The following is a 22,134-nucleotide window of genomic DNA, read 5'->3' as shown; positions in this document are numbered from 1 at the left end:
ATTGTGATGTGGAAATAATAGAAAATGTTTTTTGGTTGTGAGAATGGAACGCAGAATGTGTTTTTTGTGTTGTGTACTTACAGTTACAAGTGTAAAGCGTTGGCAGAAAACGAGAGAGGAAAAAGCTCTCGGAAAGTCTAGTTCTGGTGTAAAAGTCTTGAGAGTGTAGTGTCTGATCCTGAATACGGGGATCGAGAGAAAAAAAAAGCTCGAGAGTGTTATAAAAAAGTTGTAGGAAGACCTAAAATATCGTGAAATTGGGTAGGTTAAGAGGAGTGTTCTTCTGGCTCTGAAACCCGGAGTCAGGGGCAGATACCTGAGCTGGCGCGTTGATCGGGCAGGTTTCTGACCCCATTTAGTATGGCTGTGCATTTATTTCAGCTGTTTTTCATGTAGTGTTTTTATCTAAGCAGTTAAGGGTTTTGAACCGCGAACCGGGGAAAATGGCTTCCAGCCTCTAGAAACTCAAGGATAAAGCAGATATGAGCATTGATTCTGGTGCATACAGGTATCAGCCTCTGAGGCCCGGTGAGACCCAGCCAGAAGGACTCCTGAGCCTACGAGGGCTGAGTGCGTGGGGATCCCACTTTTGCAACAGCAGGCTGGTGCTGGGCTGGCTGGCAGCAAAGTATTCGGGAAGGTTTGGGATGGAGGGAGACAACCACTTCCAGCTACATGCAGATGTATGTGCCTGTCCCGCGGTGACAGAGAAGACTCAACTCCGGGGTTTTCAAGAACTAGGGAGTTCAGTCTTCTCGAATCTTCTGACTGCTTTTGAGAAGACCGAGAAAGAAACGAGATAGTCTGGGATGTTTGGGGCCGGCTACTATTCTGCCAGTGATAGTGACAGATGTGTAATGCAACAGTAAAGACAAAACTGGGGGCGGGGGAGTTAAAAAATTCCCTACAGTGATAGAGGTGATGCCAAAAAGAAAAGAGACATTTCTTACTCTCATTCTTAGAAAACTTTTGAATTTAACTCGATTTGATGACACAGGTCTGTAATCCAAGTAGGATGATTGCCAGATTTGAGGCCAGCCTTGGCCACAGCATGACCCTGTCAAAAAAGGAAGGTTGTACATTTTTATTTTTGGTGCTGGGGAATCAACCCAGGGTTTTGTGTACACTGCCTGTGCCACCAAGCTACACCATCAGCCCCAGTAATTTATCTTACTTATTGACAGTTAAATAAGCCTTTTACAGTTTTACAACCTTCCTGAATTCCTTAGGGCCTGAAGCTCCCTCTGTGAGATGTAACCATCAAGGAAGGTGGTGTTGTCCTGTCTCCCTGGGAGTTAAGCTAAGGGAGGCTGGCCCCAAGATGAAGATGATCGCTTGTCACCAAAATGTTTTATTTTCATTTGTGTGAAGGCAGGAAGATTGAGTCTGAGGCCAGCCTGGGCAACACAGTGAGTCATCCTCTTGAAGGATAAAAGAAAGAAACCCCAGTCCCACACCCACCCCACCCCCCAAAAAGAGAAAACTATAATAAAGATGTAAGAGGTACTCAAACTGCTTTTGCTGAAAAGCACTGACTCCATCTTGAACCCACGAATGGAGGAAAAACTGGAGAAGCTTGGCATCCCTGCCTCTATTTTGTATCTGGTTTTGCTCTAAGTCATTCTGTTTGCAGTAACTTTGCAATCATCTTGGATTCCAGGAAAGACAGATAGCAATGTTATGACAAGGGACAGAAACTACACCTGACAGTAGACCTTCCTTTGGTGGACCACCTGCCTGGCTCCAGATAAGACTGGGATAATGACCAGCCAGGCCACACCTGTGACTGGAACTGTTCATGAATACCTTTTGACCCCTGTCCCCAAATCTTTGTCTATTTAAATCTATAACTCGTGTCCCCGAAGATGACTGAATAGGCTGAGTGCTTACTCTGCCTCTTCCTATGGCATGTCCTGAGTCATGTAATAAACCTCCTTTCTCTGCCTTCACCATTCTCCAAACCATTGTTCCGTCAAGCTATTAAATGGGTTAACACCTCCAGAGTTTTCTGCAAGTTCATTGGAGTAGCTAATCCCTGTAAAGCCTTTGAGATGGTGCCATAAGGGGCGGTATTGGGGATGGAAGTACAGCACTGATGTCCTATCCTTACACAGACTCCTCCCTTTTCTGCTAACATCATGTCTAGGGCTAATCTATTCTCCCATGCCATTTGACTTGTGGCATCTAAGTGCTCTGCTAGTCCCTTGATAGCATCTCTAGTGTAGTTGACAAATCTCTGTTGGTTATAATGGATATAATTGATCCAAACTACATTTTTATTGAGTGTGAACCACAGAATAGTACCGACTCGAAGCTATATATTTCTAGCCTTGAATTCATTGGGGGTCATTCAGGGGACTGTGATGGTATCTATGAAAACATGTGGGTCAAATGTCCTACCTGGAGGCATTCTGTCTGTACTTCTTTTATCTTGGGACTTGCGTCCAATTTTAGACTGGCTGGGTTGTTGAAATGTCAGGGTGAAAGGGATAGCCAATTGATCCTCCAATTTTCCGGGAGGATCTCAAAGGCCCACTGCAGCACCACCAGCCATCTGCTCGGGCTTTGGCCAGTGCATTTGGTTGCTTATCTCATTGAAGGATCGACCTCCATTACAGAGGCATGAGGCATAGTTGGTGTCAAGGGATGAGGGCCTGATGGTTCAAGGGGCTTCTGTCTTGGCCTTTTAATGCTGGAAGCAGTAATGTAAGGCCTTGCACACTCATTTCCCCAGCCGAATCCTCGTGATACAGATAGCATGCATGCCATACCATTAGGGGCTGAGGTCCATCTTAGCAGGAATGATACCACCTGAGTCTCCAGTCTACCTGCAGTGCAAGAATAGCAATTGACCTTATTTAAGGCAGATACAGAATATTTTATCCATTCCAACCAGTCTCTATCTCTATATCTAGTCTCTATCTCTAGAGTTTGTCGTAAGTCAGTTACTACAACTTTTTCCAACTGTTTAGTGACTTTTCACCATTATCCTCTCCTGGAGTAGGGATGGTAAGGTAGGTTAAGGATACAAAGATTGGGAAGGTTCTCCCATTTAGATTTTGAGCTTGCCTATGAGGTGAAACCTGGAGACTCCATAAGTGTATGGTGCAATCTGTGGGTTCTCTCAAGCAGCCTTTGGGTTAAGGATGGTCAGTAGGAGAGGATTACATTGAAGATGTGGGCAATTTTTGGTTGGGATACCTTTAGTTAGACTTATCTTTGGTTTTGGAAGGGCTATGCCCCTCAATGCTAGGTGCATTGGGGTCAGCTATCCATCCCTGATATTGAGTAGTCCACCAAACATCATCCCAGTCCAGACAAGGGACCTCACACATTAGTAGAGATGTCCCCTTCTGGACACAAATATTTGTCTTCTTGGGATAATTGCCTTTGATAAATCCCCACATGGTAAGGCTAGACAGACACCAAAGCAGATAACCTGTGGGTTAGAAGCTTTAGCAATATTCATAACCAAATTTATAGGGTGCATCCTACCTTGGATAGCAAGGAGCCATTTATGACCTTCATAGAGCATAGGTAGTGCAGCCTGAGCACAGGAGATAGCACCTAAGATTACCAGGCAGGCTCTCATAGCCTTTTTATAGTTGGTGTTATAGAGCCCATGTGTGGAGTGGCCATCCCATCGTTCTCCTTGGCGACGTGTGTGGCATGACCGTCCATTGTTCTCCTTGGCAAGGATCAGGAGAATTCTTGGTTCTGGTATATTGGGTCCAATCTTGTTCGGCCATTCAGAGAGCTGTCTCAGTCATAAGTAAGACTTGATAGAGTCCTTCCCATGTGGGCTCAAGTTTTCTGTCTTTCCACATTTTTATCAGGATATAGTCTCCTGTTCTGTAAGGGTGAGCTGGGAATTCAAGGGGAGGAGTCTGGGCCAAAAGGCCTTATAGCTTAAGAGAAAGTAAAGTTGAGGAGAGACCCAATGTGCAGTTTTTGAAAAACTGGTCCTTTGGCTCCATAGTGGGAAGATCTGGGGACTGTCCTAAGTAGGATAACCCATATTAACATCTCGTATGGAGACAGGCCAATGTCTTTCCTAGGGGCTGTTCTAATTCTGAGGAGTGCTATAGGAAGGCATATGGTCCATGGAAGTGTGGTCCCTAGTATTAGTTTGGTTATTTTTCTCTTTAGGGTTTGGTTCATTCTTTCTACCCTTTCAAAGGATGGAGAGTGCCAGGGAGTATGATATTCCCAAGACATATCTAGGACTTGAGTACCCTCTTTGATGATGGCGGCCATGAAATGGCTCCCATTGTCTTGAGTCTATATTTTCTACTAATCCAAATCTTGGAATTATGGATTTCAATAATACTATGGCCACCTTATGGGCAGTGGCACTGGACAATGGGATTGCTTTCACCCACTTAGTCAAATAATCTACTGTAACCAGCAGGTATCTCAGTCACCCTACCTTGGGCATTTGGGTATAATCGACCTGAACACTTTGAAATGGTCTTAATCCTGGGCTCCTTCCTTCCTGGAGCTGTTTTCTTGAAGCTTGTTTATTGACCTTTCTATAGGTCAGACAACTCGGTTACTTGTTTAGCTATGGTGTACATTCCTATACAGACATATTTTCTAAAGATTACATCACACATAGCCTGAGGTCCCCAGTGACTTCCTTTATGAAGATGAGACATTATTTCTCTCATTACTGGTTTGGTAAGCAATTCTCTACCACCAGGTAAAATCCATTTTTCCTTCAGGAGTTTTGGAAGTCCCAGTTCTGATAATTGTTTTTCCTCTAAAGACAAAACTTTGGGGTAATGGAAGGGGGACGCCTGACCGGGGTAAGATGGAAAATGGATGCCTCAGGTTGCAAGGCAGTCTCTTTAGCAATTCATCTGCCATCCTAGTTCCTTGGACCTCCAAATTATGCCTTTGTGATGCCGTGGTATGTAAACCACTGCTCTTTCTTCAGGTTTAATTAATTTTTCTAGGACTTGAGTGGTAAGTTCCTTGTGAATAATATCTTTACTGTTACTCAAACCTCATTCAGTCCAAATTTTTCTGAATGTGTGTACTACTCCAAATGCATATTTGGACTCTGTGTAGATAGTTCCTTCCCTTTTCTCCAAAAGTTTTAGGGTCTGATTAAGTGCAAATAATTCACAGTTTTGAGCTGACCAATTATTAGGTAGTTGGTCTGATTCATGCCTGATTAATTACAGTTAAGTGAGTTCCATCTATTACTGAGTATTCATTATGTCTCTTTCCTTCAGTTACCCAGGAAGAACTGTCCACAATGAACTTATCACCGGTCTCAAAGGGAGTCTCTAGTAGGTGTGGTCTCACCTTGGTCTGGTATTCTATCAAATCTAGACTGCAATGTTCAACAGGACTTGAAGACTGCCCTCCCACTAGTAATTCAGCTGGGGTTAGGCAATGATCTGAGGTTAGTGTCAGATCATCCTTCTTCAACAGGATAGCCTCATATTTTAAAATCCTCAAGTCAGTTAACCATCTCCCTGCCTTCTGGTTAAGGGATTGCCCTTACCTGATGAGGCATGCTTACAATTAGGGCTCTCCCAAAGGTCAATTTCCTGCTCTCCTCTGTTAGAAGAGCAGTGGCTGCAAATGATTGAATACATTTTGGCCACCCCTTTGAGAACGGATCTAAGATCTTGGCGAGGGAGGCCACTGGCTATCTTTGTCCTCCATGATCCTGCATAGATAAGGCTGTTTGTTCCCTTATCTACAGTTACAAATAAGTGAAATGGCTTTTCTAGAGAGGACAGAGCTAGCACTGAGTAGTGATAAGGGCCTGCCTTAGGTCATCTAGGGATTGCAATTCCTCCAATTTTCAAAGAAGAAGGTCAGATTCTTTATCCAAAAGTTTAAGATGAAAAAATAAAAGTTTAAGATGAGGCCCCTTTGCCTTAAGGGTGTATGAATCCATCCATAATCTACAGTACCCAAGAAGGCCCAAGAATTTCCTCAGCTCCCTTTGGTAGTTGGTGGAGGCATACTAATTATTCCAGAAAGCTGTTCTGAGCTTAGTCTCCATTTTTCTTCACTAATAAAATATTCCAAGTATTTAACTTCATTCTCCACAAACTGCAGTTTGGACTTTGACACTCTCAGTCCCTGCTGACCCAGAAAATTAAGCAAGGCAATAAGTTGCCTCTGTTACCCCTTTCTTTTTGTCCCTGAAGATTAACAAATCATCTACATATTGAAGTAACTTAATCTGTGGAAAGTTCTAAGTCTCCAGTGTTCAAGAATTCATCCAAACAGCGGATTCTGTGACTCCCTGAGGCAGAACTGTCATCAGTATTGTTGTTTTCTCCTCATTTGGGGCTCTTCTCATTCAAAGACAAAGAGACCTCAACTTTCTTCAGCTAAGGGACAGGCCCCAAAGGCATCCTGTAAGTTGACTACACTAAACCATTTACGATTGTGTGTTTTCTCACTGAGAAGAGTAGAGGATTGGGAGCACCGAGTGTCTGCTTTGGACAGTTTGGTTGATGGCTTTTAGATCCCGGACTAATCTATAAGAGCAGTCAGTTTTCTTAAGTGGGAGGATTGGGGTGTTGTAAGGGGACATGCAGGGTTCAAGGAGGCCATCTCTCAGTAGTCCTTTGATGGCGGATCGCAATCCCAGCCTTCTGTCCGGGGAATTGGATATATTTCCTTCTGACAGTCTTTCCCTGACTTTTTAGTTTATGTGAATTGGAGGAGCTTTTAGTCCTCCTTGGTTTCTGTTCCTAGTCCAGAGATCCAGAAGAATTTGTCATGCTTCCTCCAGAGATAACAGGTTGAGAGATAGCTGAATCTGTTTTTGATGTAAGTTTAATTCTATCCCTAATTCTGACTTTAAGTCTCAGCCCAAGAGATTGGTTCCTGGGGGGAGAGGGAGGGGGCGGAATGGGTGGTAAGGGAGGGGGTGGGGGCAGGGGGGAGAAATGACCCAAGCATTTTATGCACATATGAATAATAAAACAATAAAAATAAAAATAAAAAAAGAGATTGGTTCCTGCTTCAGGGACAAAGAGAAAGACTACTTTTGTCTGTCTATGTTTATATCTTATGTGGCCTTCTCTGGATAAAGGGACATGGTATCCCTCGCCTTCCACTCCAGAAACTAATAAGCTGTCAGATGACAACTGCATACAAAGGGGATGGAAGGCTAAAGATGAGCGAGCTGCCTTGGAATCAGTTTAAAAGGTTATTTCATTTAGCTCAAATCCTACCTCTAGAATTATCAAGGACTCTTGGTAGGATCCCTTAATGTAAAAGAGCTCCTGGCAGCCCTAGTCTTCATTGAATGACCTAAGGGGTTATCACCTGTTCCTCCTTTTCCAATTTGGACATTCTCTCTTGAAATGTCCCTTGTTACCACACTTGTAACATTTCTTTCTCCCTTGGTTGTCCCTTGGGGTGTTGCCCTTTCTGGCATCCTCCTTGGGGAGCTCACTGTCTCTAGGCCTGGAGGCCCGCTTTATTTTGTGTCATTAGCTCTATGGTGGACAGCATTATCTTGGCCTTTTGTTTTTGTTTTTCTTCATCTCTCCTTACATAAACCTTTGGGATTCCCTTGATAGTTCTTCCATATTTTTATCTTTCCAGTTTTCCAATTTTTGTAACTTTTTTGCTATGTCAGGCCAGCTATTCCTGTTACAAAATGGAATCTTCACATGCCCTGACCTAGGCATGTGAGTAGGCATTTAGTTCTGAGTATTTTCTCGAATTCCTCTTTGCCTTGTTGGACATCAAAGGCTCTGGGCTGTGTTTGAGATTCCCTTTCTAATTAAATCTCTGAGATCTCACGTGGCCCTGACAAATGGCATCACTATTATCCCACTGGGGCTTGTGACTGGGAAAGTACATCTGCAGGGAGGACATTGGGACAGGGAGGATGTTCATGTTCCCAAATCATCACAGCTGTCCTCTTTATCATTCCTCTTTCCTCTCCGGAGAAGAAGATGCTCAGGAGGACATTACCACGTATAAACCTGTGGGACAAGCAATTGGTCAAGTTGATCTGCTACCCCATGCCGATCTTCTAGCAGAGACCTCAGCGCTCTTTAAATTTCTTACCTCCAATCTAGTGAGGGGGTGTTAGCAAACCCAATTCCCCCACGCCCTAAGAGAACCTCCCGGAGAGGGTATAGGGTCTGGGATCAATTTTCATGGTAGGGGGGAAGGAAAGGGAAAGTTTGGGATAACCTGTCTACATTGCTCTAATTCCCCTTTCACTCTGGAAAAGGAAACGCCTGGTAAGGGAGGTGCTGAGTGTGCTGCTGCTCCTCAAGGGCCCTCGTTCTCTACCTCTTTTCTCTCCCTGGGTGACTTTGCCTGTGGGCTCCCTGGCCTCTTAGATGGAGAAGGTTCAGGGGCAGGGCCCTTGGGTCTGTGCATGGAGTTAACCTGGTCCACGGTGGTGCTTGCTTGGGCTGGACCCTTTCCCAGCATTGCCAATTGACTTTTGATTTCAAGTTCATTGTTGGCTCCAGAGATCACAGATTCCCTCAGCCCTGAAGCTGATGCAACAAGGCAGTGGGATGTGCCTCCCCGAGGAGGGGGTATCCACAGCCCCCTGGATGATGTGAAAATCCCAGAGGAGCTACCTCACTGTTAGAAATATCTTTAAGATATTCATGTGTCACGACAGAGACAACACAACTCAGAAGTCAATAGGCAAGGCAAAATTTACTTCTGCAGAAGAGTGCACACTAGAACGTGAGGGAAGCAAGCACACTGGGCGGAAGTGTGCCTGGGTTTTATCTTTAATGTGATGTTGCCCCTCCCCTGCCCCTGGATTGGGCAGGTTTTGGGTTCACAGTCTACACAGCTGGCTAATTAGAAAGGGAGGGGCCTTTGGGAACAAAGAAGTTTAAAATTTCAGGGAAGCATTAACTGTCGTGGGTTATCAGCTCTGGAACCAGCACATCTACTGGAATTCTTTTTTTAAATTCTGTTTGCCCTGGCCCAGCTAAGGATAACAACCCTTTGTTCTTAATAGAAACTTTTATCAGATTAAGTTGAGTCCATGAAGTGAGCGTATGTAGGGGAAGCAAGTTAGTAATGCAGTTATTACTGATTGGACTCTTTGACAGAAAAGACCTATCTATTCTGTGCCTCTTTCATTCTAATAATTCCTCTCTCATAAATCGTCTTCCTTTTCTCTGCTGTGCTGTTTGCCCTGGTCCTCTAGCATCTCTTTATGCCTCTCTGCCCCAGATCAACTCCTGGGAAAGGGAAAGGGAAAGGGAAAGGGAAAGGGAAAGGGAAAGGGAAAGGGAAGGGAAAGGGAAGGGAAAGGGAAGGGAAAGGGAAGGGAAAGGGAAAGGAAAGGGAAGGGAAAGGGATGAGGGTTGATTACTTTAGCCATAAACTACCTGCTCTGCTGGAGGACAGGGGTTTGTGTGCCTCCAAACCTGGCCTGGGGACCCTGAATATTTTAGCCCGGAGTTTCTCTCTCTCTCTCTCTCTCTCTCTCTCTCTCTCTCTCTCTCTCTCTCACTCTCGCTCTCGCTCTTACACACACACACACACACACACACACAGAGAGTTAACGTGGAAAGCAGACATGATTGAACAATATTTTTGTGTTTCTTCGGGTCCTGAACAAAGAACTGGACAAAGACACACACATTACAAAACAGCATCAAAGTTTTACCCAAAAGTGACGTGAAAGAATAGGCAGGAGGATACACGTGAGAACCAGGGCCATGACTAAAGCGCCCCTACCTTTGTCAATGAGCAGTTTCGAGGGTAAATGGGGGAAAATCTGGACGGCATTATTTGGAGGGGCTGGTGTAACTTACAGGCTTGCTTGACAAGGGCTCGCTTGGTGTGTAACTCGGAACATTCTGGCGCGCTCCTGTAGACTGCCTGGATTTTCCTGGAATGCATGATGCCACCGATATTCATTGGTTCTTAAGGGTTTTTTTTTTTTTTTTTTTTTTTGGCGGGGGTACTGGGGTTTAAACTCAGGGTTTACACCTTGAGCCACGAGATAGGGTCTTGCGAACAATTTGCCCGAACAGCGATGCTCAGCGATCCTCCTGACCGCCCCCTCCTGGTAGCTAGGATCACAGCGTGAGCCAGCGCCCACCTCAGTGGAGCCGAAATAGAGGGCTTTAGAGAGCGGTCAGGTTGACGCATGGCGTGCGCCATGTTAAGGTCTGAACCTGCGAAGAGGCATCTTTTATTTTTGTTTTTGAGGCACAGGAGTTTGAACTCAGAGCCTTAACACTTGCTAGGCAGGTGCTCTTGCCGCTTCAGCCAGTCCACCAGCCCCTTTTTTATGATTTTTCTTTTTCTTTTTTTTTTTTTTTTTTGAGAGAGGGTCTCCACGGACTATTTGCCCTTGCTGGCTCTAAATTGCGATCCTCTCATCTCTGTCTTCTGAGTAGCTAGGATTACAGGGGTGAGCCACCAGAGCCAAGTGTAATAGTTTTCTCATTCTTTTTTTTTTTTTTTTTTTGGCGGCACTGGAGTTTGAACACAGGGGTTCCTGCTTACTAGGCAGGTACCTTTACTGCTTGAAGCCACTCCACCAGCCCTGACTTCTTTTGAAGAATTTACAATTGCAGTTGACTGTAAAATGACTACAAGAGGGAAAGACTAAGGAAAACTGAGCAGGGACAAATAGGAGCACCCCATAGAAATGACTTACTGTTAAGAAAGGCCTACTCTCAATATGACCAGCATATGACACCACGATACCAAAGAAAAAGCTGGAGTGCCCTCCACTCCCAACAACGAAACCTAAAAGTACACCAGCCTGAGGCACTGACGACGTTATTGAAGTGGCAAACGACACCTTCTATAAAAAAGAAAAAAGTTCCTGTTATAATAACTCCAAAGGTCCAGGGGAGAGCGCGAACGCAGTCCCCCACTACCACAAATTATGCAGTCGAGTTTCCCACATTTGGGGAAATCGCAGGGGTCAGCACATCCGGAGTGCAATGGATAAGCCTCGCCCTGGGAAAACCACCTTCGTGATCATGGTATCTCCCCTGCCAGGTAAGTATGAGTTGTCTCTTCTGCGCCACCCACGCCCTCGCTGGCGTGAGGCTCGAAGCGACAGGGACCGGCGGCCTCAAGCCAGCTCATCTGCATACACCATGTCCTCTGTGCCATGTCCCCTCCCCGACCCCGCCTACTAAGGGACAGGAGGCGACCCAGGTCCCAGGACAGGCGTAGGTGCGCGCGATGTCATGTCAGTTTACTTCTGCAGAAGGCTGCGGCACAACAAGCTGCAAGCCCACACAGCTGGAACTCCCTGGGGTTTTCTCTAAAACAATGCTACCCCTCCCCTGAATTGCGCAGCTTTTGGGTTCACGCGGTTAGCTAACTGGAAAGGGGACATCAGCAGGGGACTTTAAAGACAAAGAAGTGTAAAAGCTCATGGAAGCAGTAACTGTTTTAGGTTATCAGCTCCAGAAGCAGGGCATCTAGCGGCATTTTGTCAGCTGAGGATAACACCCCTTTGTTCTTAATAGCAACTTTTCTCGCGTTAAGCAGTCCATGAAGAGCACACAGGAAGCGCGTTAGTAAGACTACCATTTGTAACAGCGGTGGTCACTGATTAAATCCTTTGACAGAGAAGAAGCAAACTAAGCTGATTCTCACAGCACGAAGAGCCTTTCTGCCCGTGCGGCTCTCACGAGCCCCACGTGTCCCTGCCTGACAGGTGACAGAGTCCCCATTTCCCCTCCTTCAGCTCTGAGTACTGAGATCTCCCTGACCACATGCACGGGAAGTCGTTTTTCCGTGACAATTTTTTTTTTTTTTTGGTACTGGAGTTTGAACACAGGGCCTACACCTTGATCCACTTCACCAAGCTCTTTTTTGTGATGGGTTTTTTCCAGATAGCATCTCGCAAACTATTTCCCTGGGCTGGCTTCGAACAGATCTTCCTGATCTCTGCCTCCCCAGTAGGTAGGATTTACAGGTGTGAGCCACGGGTGCCAGGCTTTCCGAGACATCTTTCTCCGTACTGCTGTGGGAATTTGCTTCCACACCACGGGTGATCCGCTTGGATAACCTAAAGGGGAAAAAAAAATCCAGATTTTGTCCTGAAGATAAACCAGGACCAGGTGTGCGAATGGTGCTGTGGTTGAGTTCATACCACTGGAAACAGCGACTTAAAACACCTGAAAGTTCTAAGTGTCCTGTTGTGGGTCATGTCAACCACGCCATCTGCAATAGTCTTTTGATCTGTCCCCATCTCCACTGTGCGCAGACAGTGGATCCCACAAGGTCTCTGTCAGTAAACTGGGAACTTTTGCATCTTTACTATTTCTAAATGTTTTTAAATCATTTTAGCTCGTTTATATGTTCTGTGAGGAAGAGGTCAAACGTCTTTTACCTGTGGCTATTCAGTTGTCTCAGTACCAATTGTTGAACTTATTCGTGCTGGCACTGGAGTTCTCAGCAGCACTGTCCATAATCAAATGACTGTCTCCCTAAAGCAGAACTAGAAGGGGACTTTCTCAACCTGATAAAGAACATCTGCAAACACCAGAGGGAGCATGCTGCATGGGAGAGATCAGTACAAATCTAACGAGGGATTGTCCCCACTTGAAAGAGGAACACTGCACATCTGTGATGAAAGAAACAGAAGAGGTACATACAGATATTCCATGTTCATGGATAGGAAGAGTCGATATTGTAAAAATGTCAGGGCTGTGTGCCTGTGTGTGTGTCTGTGTGTGAGTGTGTGTGTGTGAGTGTGTGTGTGCACGTGTGAGTGTGTATAAGTGTCTGTGACTGTGTGTGAGTATGTGTGTGAGTGTGTGTGAGTCTGTGTGTGAGTCTGTGTGACTGTCTGTGACTGTGTTTGTCTGTGTGCACGTGTGAGTGTGTATGAGAGTGTGTGTGAGTGTCTGTGACTATGTGTGAGTGTGTGTGTGTGAGTGTGTTGTGTGAGTGTGGTACTGGTGACAGTTTTCTTTTTTTTGTGGTACATGCTAGGCAAGTGTCTTACCATTTATTTGCCCCTAGTCCTTTTGCTTTCACATTGTTTTTCAGCTAGGGCCTCAAGCTTGCAATCCTCCTGACTTTCCTCCTGAGTACAGGCATGCACCATCACACCCAGTTCATAATGCCAGCTCTTCCCAACTTGATCTCTAGATTCAATGCAATCCCAGTCAAAATCCCAGGAAGTTATTTTGTGGATATCAACACACTGACCATAGAGTTTAAATGGAGATAAATGACCCAGAATAGCCAGTACAAAATACAAGAAAAAGAGCAAAGTGGGAAGACTGACACTACCCAACTTGAAGACTTCCTTTCTAAAGCTACAGAAAGCCTGCTTGGTATGATGAAAGACGCACAGGGTAGAGAGAGCCCAGAAACAGATCCATGCAAACACAGTCACCTGATCTTTCACAAAGGAGCAAAGGCAGTACCATGGAGCAAAGATGGCTTTATTCAGCAAGAGGTTCTGGAACAACTGGAAAGCCACCTGCAAAACACAAAACAAAATTCCATCTGTAAACAGACTTTACAGCTTTCACAAAAATTAACTTAAAACTGATCATAATCCTAAATTCAAAAGGCAGAACTCCTAGAATGGTTAGAGTAGAGCACTGGCCTAGCAAGCACAAAACCCTGATTTCACCCAGGGGCTGGTGGCTCACACCTGTAATCCTAGGATCTTGGGAGGCTGAGATCAGGAGGATCAAGGTTCAAGGCTGGCATGGGCAAATAGTTCCTCAGACCGCCCCCCCATCTCCAAAATAACCAGAGCAAAATAGACTGGAAATCTGATTCAAGCCTGAAGCCCTGAGTTCAAACTCCAGTCCCACCAAAAACAAACAACAAAACCTCACCTGAGTTCAAATCCCAGTACCACCAGGGAAAACCAAACTATTAGAAATGACATAGAAGGGAATCTAAATGATCTTGTTTTTAGCTATGATTTCTAGATACAACACCAAAGGCTGTGCTGGCAGAGTGGCTCAATTAGTAAGAGTGCCTGCCTGGCAAGTGTGAGACCCTGAGTTCAAACCCCATTGCCTCCAAAAAAATAATAAAAATTTCTGGGCTGAGGTTGTAGCTCAGTGGTAGCAAGCTAACTTACCATTTGCAAGTCTCTGGATTCAATCCTCAGCACCAAAAAATTCAAGAATAAAACTTCCTGTTCTGCAAAAGACGCTGTCAATAGAATGAGAGAGACAAGTCACAGACTGGGGAAAAATATTTAGAAACCACAAATCTGGTAAAAAGACTGGTCTCAAAGAATTCTTAGCCAATAGTGATGCATACCAGCAATTCAAGCACTTGGGAGTGGGAGGTAAATAAATGGAGAGTTCAAGGCCAGTCAGGGGTATGAGGCAAGAGTCTGCCCAAATATCCAAAAGAAAAAAGAATTGGAGATAGGATTCCAAGATGGCAGCTAGAGGGAGGAAGCAGAAAGCGTGCCTCCTAAAATAAAATCTTGGAGAGATGCTGGAGATACACCTTACAGGAAAAACCACTGAGAAGAGGCAAAACGTTGACTCCTCCACACCTCCAGCCTGCACATAGCATCTCCACTTCATGTTAAATGGAGAACAGGAGGGCTCCCATGCTGCTGCCAGACACCAGGGCCCAGATGGCTCAGGAAGATACAGACCACAAGGTGAGCTGAGCGGCACATGGTACTCCCACAGACAACCCTGGGCCAGATCAACATAGCCCCCTGGAGAGACCAACCCCCACCCAGGGAAAAAAGAAAAACTGAATAATAAGCAATAACAACAAAAAAGTCACATAGCAAAGGGGGCAGGGTGCCCTGAACCTGGAAGGCAGGGGAGGGGAATCCCTCACAGAACTGTAAATAAACAAGCCAGGCTGGAAAAGGCAAGAGCGGCAGCACACGCCCTGCAACCAGGAGTGGGAAAGCTTGTAAAAGTGTTGGTGGGAGGAAAACTCCACAGGAGAGAGGGGAAGACCCACTTCCCATGTAACTGTAAATAAACACGCAGGCTGGAGAAAGCTGATGCAGTGTCACCTCCCCCAGTGTGCTTGGAAAGGGGAAAGCTTGTAGCATTGGCATCACCCCCAGGAAAACTCTGAGTAAACAAAGCGTGTGGGGCCAGGTGAGTGTTAAGCTCACTCCTGAGAGCTGCATAAATAACACCTCCACCAACAGCAGGTTGACAGCAGCAGACAGGTGAGCCACAGCCACAGATAGCCTTTCATGGAACTGTCTCCAGACTCTTTTTTCTCTCCCTACCTTTCATGAGGCAGTAACCAAACTATACCTGCATGCTGAAAAACGTACTAAAACTGTATTGCACTTGAACTTGGGACACTTTCTGGGGTTATTTTTGTTTTGTGCTGTTTTGTTTTTTTTTTTTTTCCCCCTTTGATGAGACAACAACAGAACAACTTCTGAGACATCATCTCCAGGATTGGAGGCTGAGGGATGGACACCAAAATTATTAAGACTTAAACTTTATTGCATTTGAACTTGGAGATATTTTTAATATATTTTTTCATTTATTTATTTTTTATTTTTATTTATTTTTTATTTTCAATCCTCTCTCTGTCTCTCTAATGCCTGTTCTGCTTACTGTTGATTAGTGCACTATTTCTCCCTGTTTATATCTTTGAAATTTTTTGTTATTTGTTTGGTTTGATTTTTTCTACTTGTTTATTTGTTTTTCCCTTTTTCTTTAACTTCTTTGCTTTCCATCTCCTCTCACCCTTCCATTCTAAATATCACCACTAGAAACTAGAAAATACTTAATTGCACACAGTACAGAGACAATAACAACACCAAGGTCAATGATGGGAAGACAGAAAAAACAGGGAAACCAGTTTCCCCACAGCAAAAAATTAGTACAGGAACCAGAGAGAAATGAAGAAAACAGATACTCAGATCCAGACTCCAAAAAAATGAAGATAAACTATGCCAAGTACCCAATGAAGCCCACAAGAACAATCTAAAAGAAGAAATACTACAGATAATCAATGAGAATTTTATAGAGATGATACTGGATATGGTCAACCAAAATGTACAGGAGACACTCAAGAAATTCCAAGACAACAAAAATAGAGAATTTGAAAAAGCAAAAAAAGAAATAAAAGAAACCATAGAAGCACTGTATAAACAACAAAGTGAAACAAAGAACATGATTAATAAAGAGATAAATGAACTCAGGACAAAAATAGACAACATTAAAGAGGAAATGACTGAGAATATGGAAAACCTCAGAAAAAAGAATGAAACAGAACTGCAAAACAAAACGGAAGGCCAATCCAGCAGAATAGAACAAACAGAAGACAGAATCTCAGAACTCAAAGATGAAATGGTAATTAAAGGAAAAACCGAAGAACTATTAGTTAAACAACTCAAGACCTGTGAAAAGAAAATGCAAGAACTCACCAACTCCATCAAAAGACCAAACCTGAGAATCATGGGCATTGAAGAAGGAGAAGAGGTGCAAGCAAAGGGAATGCGTAATATATTCAACAAAATAATAAGAGAAAATTTCCCAAATGTAGAGAAAGCTATTCCATACAGATGCAAGAGGCCTCCAGAACACCAAACAGACCAGATCAAAATAGAACTACCTCACAACATATCAGCATTAAAACAACAAGTACAGAAACTAGGGAAAGAATATTGAAGGATGTAAGAGAGAAAAAACAAATAACATACAAAGGTAAACCCATCAAAATCACAGCAGACTTCTCAACAGAAACATTAAAGGCAAGAAGAGTTTGGGGTGAGATCTTCTGGGCACTGAATGAAAATAACTTCAACCCCAGGATACTCTACCCAGCAAAACTATCATTCAAAATAGATGGAGCAATAAAAGTCTTCCATGATAAGCAGAAACTAAAACAATATGTGACCACAAAGCCACCACTACAAAAGATTCTTCAAGGGATTCTGCACACACAAAGTGAAACACAGAATAACCATGAAAGGGCAGGCAGCACCAAACTACAGGAAAAGAAAAAGCAAGAAAGTAGAGAGTAACCTCAACTTAGGCACACACAATCAAACCTTCAAACAACTAAGTCAACTAAATGACAGGAATCACCACATACCTATCAGTATTAACACTTAATGTTAATGGACTTAATTCCCCCATCAAAAGGCACCATTTGAAGAAATGGATTAAAAAGGAAGATCCAACAATTTGTTGCTTACAGGAGACTCACCTCACCAATAGAAATAAGCATAGGCTTAGGATGAAAGGCTGGAATAAGATTTACCAATGGCCCCCGAAAACAGGCAGGAGTAGCAATACTTATCTCTGACAAAGTAGACTTCAAACCTACGTTGATCAAACGAGATAAAGAAGGACATTCCATACTAATAAAAGGGGAAATAGACCAAAAGGAAATAACAATTATCAACCTGTATACACCCAATGTCAACGCACCCAATTTCATCAAACATACCCTGAAAGACCTAAAAGCATATATTAACTCCAACACAGTGGTCATGGGAAGACTTTAACATCCCATTATCATCAATAGATAGGTCATCCAAACAAAAAATCAATAAAGAAATCCTAGATCTAAAATATACAATAGATCAAATGGACCTACTTGATGTCTACAGAACATTTCATCCAATTTCTACAGAATATACATTCTTCTCAGCAGCCCATGGAACCTTCTCCAAAATAGATCATATCCTAGGGTACAAAGCAAAACTCAGCAAATATAAAAAAATAGAAATTATACCATGCATTCTATCTGATCACAATGCAGTAAAACTAGAACTCAACAACAAAAGTAAAGACAAAAAACATGCAAACAACTGGAAACTGAATAACTCATTACTTAATGAACAATGGGTTGAACTTGTTGTTTTAATGCTGATATGTCGTGGGGTAGTTCTATTTTGATCTGGTCTTTTTGGTGTCCTGGAGGCCTCTTGCATCTGTATGGGACTATCTTTCTCTAGATTTGGGAAATTTTCCGTTATTATTTTGTTGAATATATTATGCATTCCCTTTGCTTGAACCTCTTCTCCTTCTTCAATGCCCATGATTCCCAAGTTTGGTCTTTTGATGGAGTTGGTGAGTTCTTCATTTTCTTTTCACAGGTCTTGAGTTGTTTAATTAATAGTTCTTCAGTTTTTCCTTTAATTACCATTTCATCTTTGAGTTCTGAGATTCTTTCTTCTGTTTGTTCTATTCTGCTGGATTGGCCTTCCGTTTTGTTTTGCAGTTCTGTTTCATTCTTTTTTCTGAGGTTTTCCATATCCTGAGTAGTTTCCTCTTTAATGTTGTCTATTTTTGTCCTGAGTTCATTTATCTGTTTATTCATTGTGTTCTCTCTTTCACTTTGGTGTTTATACAGTGCTTCTATGGTTTCCTTTATTTCTTCTTTTGCTTTTTCAAATTCTCTATTTTTGTTTTCTTGAAATTTTTTGAGTGTCTCCTGTACGTTTTGGTTGACCATATCCAGTATCATCTCTATAAAATTTTCATTGAGTACCTGTAGTATGTCTTCTTTTAAATTATTCTTGTGGGCTTCATTGGGTCCTTTGGCATAATTTATCTTCATTTTTTTGGAGTCTGGATCTGAGTATCTGTTTTCTTCATTCCCCTCTGGTTCCTGTACTAATTTTTTGCTGTGGGGAAACTGGTTTCCCTGTTTTTTCTGTCTTCCCGGCATTGTCTTTGGTGTTGTTATTGTTCCTGTACTGTGTGCAATTAAGTATTTTCTAGCTTGTAATAATAACAATGGAAATATTTAGAATGGAAGGATGAGCGGAGATGGAAAGCAAGAAGTTAAAGGAAAGGGAAAAGCAAATAAGCAGACAAGAAGGAGAAAATAGAAGGAATCAGACAAGAAAGTTTCAAAGGTATAAACAGGGAGCATTAGTGTACTAATTGACAGTAAGCTGAACAGGCATTAGAGAGACAGAGAGTGGATTGAAAATTTAAAAAAAGGATAAAAATAAAAAATAGGTAAATGAAAGAAATATCTATATATAAAAATAAAATAAAATAAAATAAAATAAAATGCAAAATAGAAAATTTTTTTAAAAAACCAAAAAACCTCCAAGTTCAAATGCAATGAAGTTTCAGTCTTAATAATTTGGGTGTCTGTCTCAGTCTCCAGTCCTGGAGATGGTGCCTCAGATGTTGTTCTGTAGTTGTCTCATCAAAGGGGAAGCATAAAGTAGAACAAAACTACACACACACACACAAAATCCCCACCAAGTGTCCCAAGTTCAAATGCAATACAATTTCAGTTAGTTTTTCAGCATGCAGGTGTAATTTGGTTGTTCTCTCATCAAGGGTAGGTAGAAAAAGAAAAAAAAGAGTCTGGAGACAGTTCTGAGAATGGTATCTGCAGCTGTGGCTTGCCTGCCCGCTGCTGTCAGCCTGCTGTTGCTGGAGGAGTTATTTATGCAGATCTCTGGGGTGAGCTAGCACTTACCTGGTCCCACAGGCTTTGTTTGCTCAGAGTTCTCCTGTGCGGGAGCCTCTGCTACAAGCTTTCCCCTTTCCAAGCACTGGGAAAGGTGACACTGCACCCGCATTCTCAGGCCTGTGTGTTTATTTACAGTTCATGTGGGAAGTGGGTCTTCCCCACTCTACTGTGCAGTTTTCCTGCCACCGCCACTTTTACAGGTTTTCCTGCTCCTGATTACTGGGCGGTGTTGCTGCTCCTGCCAGCCGCCATGTTTGTTTACAGTTCACATGGGAAGTGGGTCTTCCCTCCTCTCCTGTGGAGTTCTCCTCCCTCCGCCACTCTCACAAGCTTTCCTGCTCCTGGTTGCTGGGCATGCGACCCTGCTCCCACCAGAGCCTCTCCTGCCCACCAGCTTGTTTATTTACAATCCTGGGAAGGATTCCCTTCCCCCAATTTTTGGTGCTCAGGGCGCCCCACCCTCTTTCCTGCGTGTCTTTATTGTTCTTATTGCTTATTACTCAGTTTCTCTTTTTTCCCCGGTGGGGGTTGGTCTGTCCAGGGGCTATGCTGCTCTGGCCCAGGCTTGTCTGTGGGAGTACTGTGGTACCGAGAAGCTCACCTGGTCCGCGTCTTCCCAAGCCATCTGGGTGCGGGCAACTGGCGGCCCTGGGGCCTTTCTGGTTTCTCCATTTAGTGTGAAGTAGAGATTCTCTGTGCCGGCTGGAGGTGTGGAGGGGTCAAAGTTTTGCCTCTTCTCGGTGATTTTGCCTGCAAAGTGTGTCTCCAACATCTCTCGAAGATTTCATTATAGGAGGCTCGCTTTGTGCTTCCTCCCTCTAGCTGCCATCTTGGAATCCTCCTCACTCCACTTTTAACGTGGCCTTATCAACACCTCCAGGTCTGTGACTTGTCCCGATTTCCACACTGTCAATGCCCTTTCTGCTCCTCTTTCTTCTGGGATTCTCTCCATCAGGGGCCACTCCCATTGATCTTGTGCCATACATGGCTTGCTAATGTACACACTTGGGATCAATTTAATTATCACTTACTGTGCCTTTACAGTTAAGCTGCATATAGCAGCTTAAGTCATGACTGTCTGCACTACCCAGTACACATTAATGGTCTCCAAATCCCACTAGGCTCCCAAAACCACTCAGCCCTCCCCAACAGGGGTACTCTCTCCTGATTCCCTGCAGCCACTGCTCCAAATTTGTACCATGTCAACCTCTTTCACAACATCCTTGCTCCTAACAAGTGACCTCGCCTCCCATGTCCCAGGGAAATAAATGCCAGCAGCTGCTTTTCCCTCAGAACCATCAATAAACCTCTCTACAATAAATTGGGTCACCACCAGCTCTGTGCTCTCAGAGATTTGGAGCTGGGTCCTGCTGAGGGCTGAGCTGTGTATCCACCTGAGTATTTGATCTTCCTGTCTGCTCCAGGACCTGGTCACACACTGCTCTTCTACTCCGGTCTGGCCTTGGTCTCACAAAACTGTCCCATGAGTCCCTAATTTCCAAGTGCAAGGATTCTTTCTGGGCCTCTTTCTTTTGCCTTGGCACCCTTTCTCACCACTCCCTTTTAGAACTCTCAGACTTCTAGGGTTTTCTTTCATTCTCTTCCTAATCCCCTCTGCCACATCAAATAATCTCTTTCCGTTGTTCTATTGGTGTTTCCTAGGCACTATCTAATGTTGCCAATACCAGCCATTTATGATTAAGAACTTCTAAATCTTTCTGTCTCTCTCTCTCTCTCTCTCTCTCTCTCTGGTAGGACTTGGGTTTGAACTCAAGACTTTGTGCTTCCAAGCAGGTGCTCTACCACTTGGCCACACCTCCAGTCTTTTTTGCTCTGATTATTTTGGAGATGGGGGTCTCCTGAACTATTTACCCAGGGCTGGCTTCCAACTGCAATTCTCCTGATTTCAGCTTCCCTGGTAGCTAGGATTACAGGTGTGAGACATCAGCTCCAGGCTGTTTATTTATTTATTTACATTTAGACTTTGAAGATGCTTATAGTCCATGTATTGTGCGCGAAAGCCGTCGGGACAGTTACATTTTTCTACTTCAGTGAGGTTATGTTCGTTTGAGACACAATTAGGTTTACCTGTTTATGTTTGTTATTCAGGTCTCTCCTTTATTCTTGAAAACGATGGAAAAGTAACAGTTATAAACCATAAAAAGGCACACAAGGCAGGGCCACTCTTCCCGTGATCGCACTTAGCCTTAGGTAATTGATCAATTCTGGTTGATCGGTGCTGTGTTTCTTTGTCACTCACATCTGAGTCTTTGCCTCACGCTTCCAGAAGCGCAGAGATCTAGGAACTGCCGGGAGCTCAAGGAAACCTGGAGGGACCACCAAACATAAGGACTGCGATGTCCCAATGGGGGAACGTCAGAAGATAACGGGAAACCCACACTGCTTAATCCAACCTAAAACTTCACAGTACAAGAATAATGCTCATTTTAAGGGGAAGTCAGAGTAGACTTCCCGAACTCCTAAAGTTCCTCACCAGGCTACAAGAGAAGTCGCTCGGTGACGTCATCACGGGGGCATGGTGTATGCAGATGAGGAAGCGTGCACAGACTGCCTGTCCCGCTCAACCAGGACCCCATTCCACGCCTGGAATAGCGAAATGGTGTGGGATTGGTTTTCCGGAACGTGGATAGGAACCGAGGAAGCACTAGGGGTCTAACGGTATGGAGGGCACGCGAGGCAAGTGACCGTGAATGAAGAGTGAGGCTGGCCTCAGGGTGAGGGTGTAAGGCGGACGAACAACTC

General features: G+C 43.9%; 1 non-coding gene across 1 annotated transcript; it reads right to left on the bottom strand.

The window, feature by feature from the left end:
* Window positions 1-10,836: 10,836 nt before the first annotated feature.
* On the bottom strand, window positions 10,837-11,000 carry LOC141421883 (U1 spliceosomal RNA). The gene has a single exon (XR_012446573.1). It is a non-coding gene; the product is annotated as a U1 spliceosomal RNA (small nuclear RNA).
* Window positions 11,001-22,134: the final 11,134 nt, after the last annotated feature.

The sequence above is a fragment of the Castor canadensis genome, chromosome 3, assembly GCF_047511655.1.
Source record: "Castor canadensis chromosome 3, mCasCan1.hap1v2, whole genome shotgun sequence".
In the NCBI taxonomy this organism is placed as follows: Eukaryota; Metazoa; Chordata; class Mammalia; order Rodentia; family Castoridae; genus Castor; species Castor canadensis.
The sequence above is the reverse complement of the archived record's forward strand: the minus strand, read 5'-3'. Positions and strand labels throughout refer to the sequence as shown.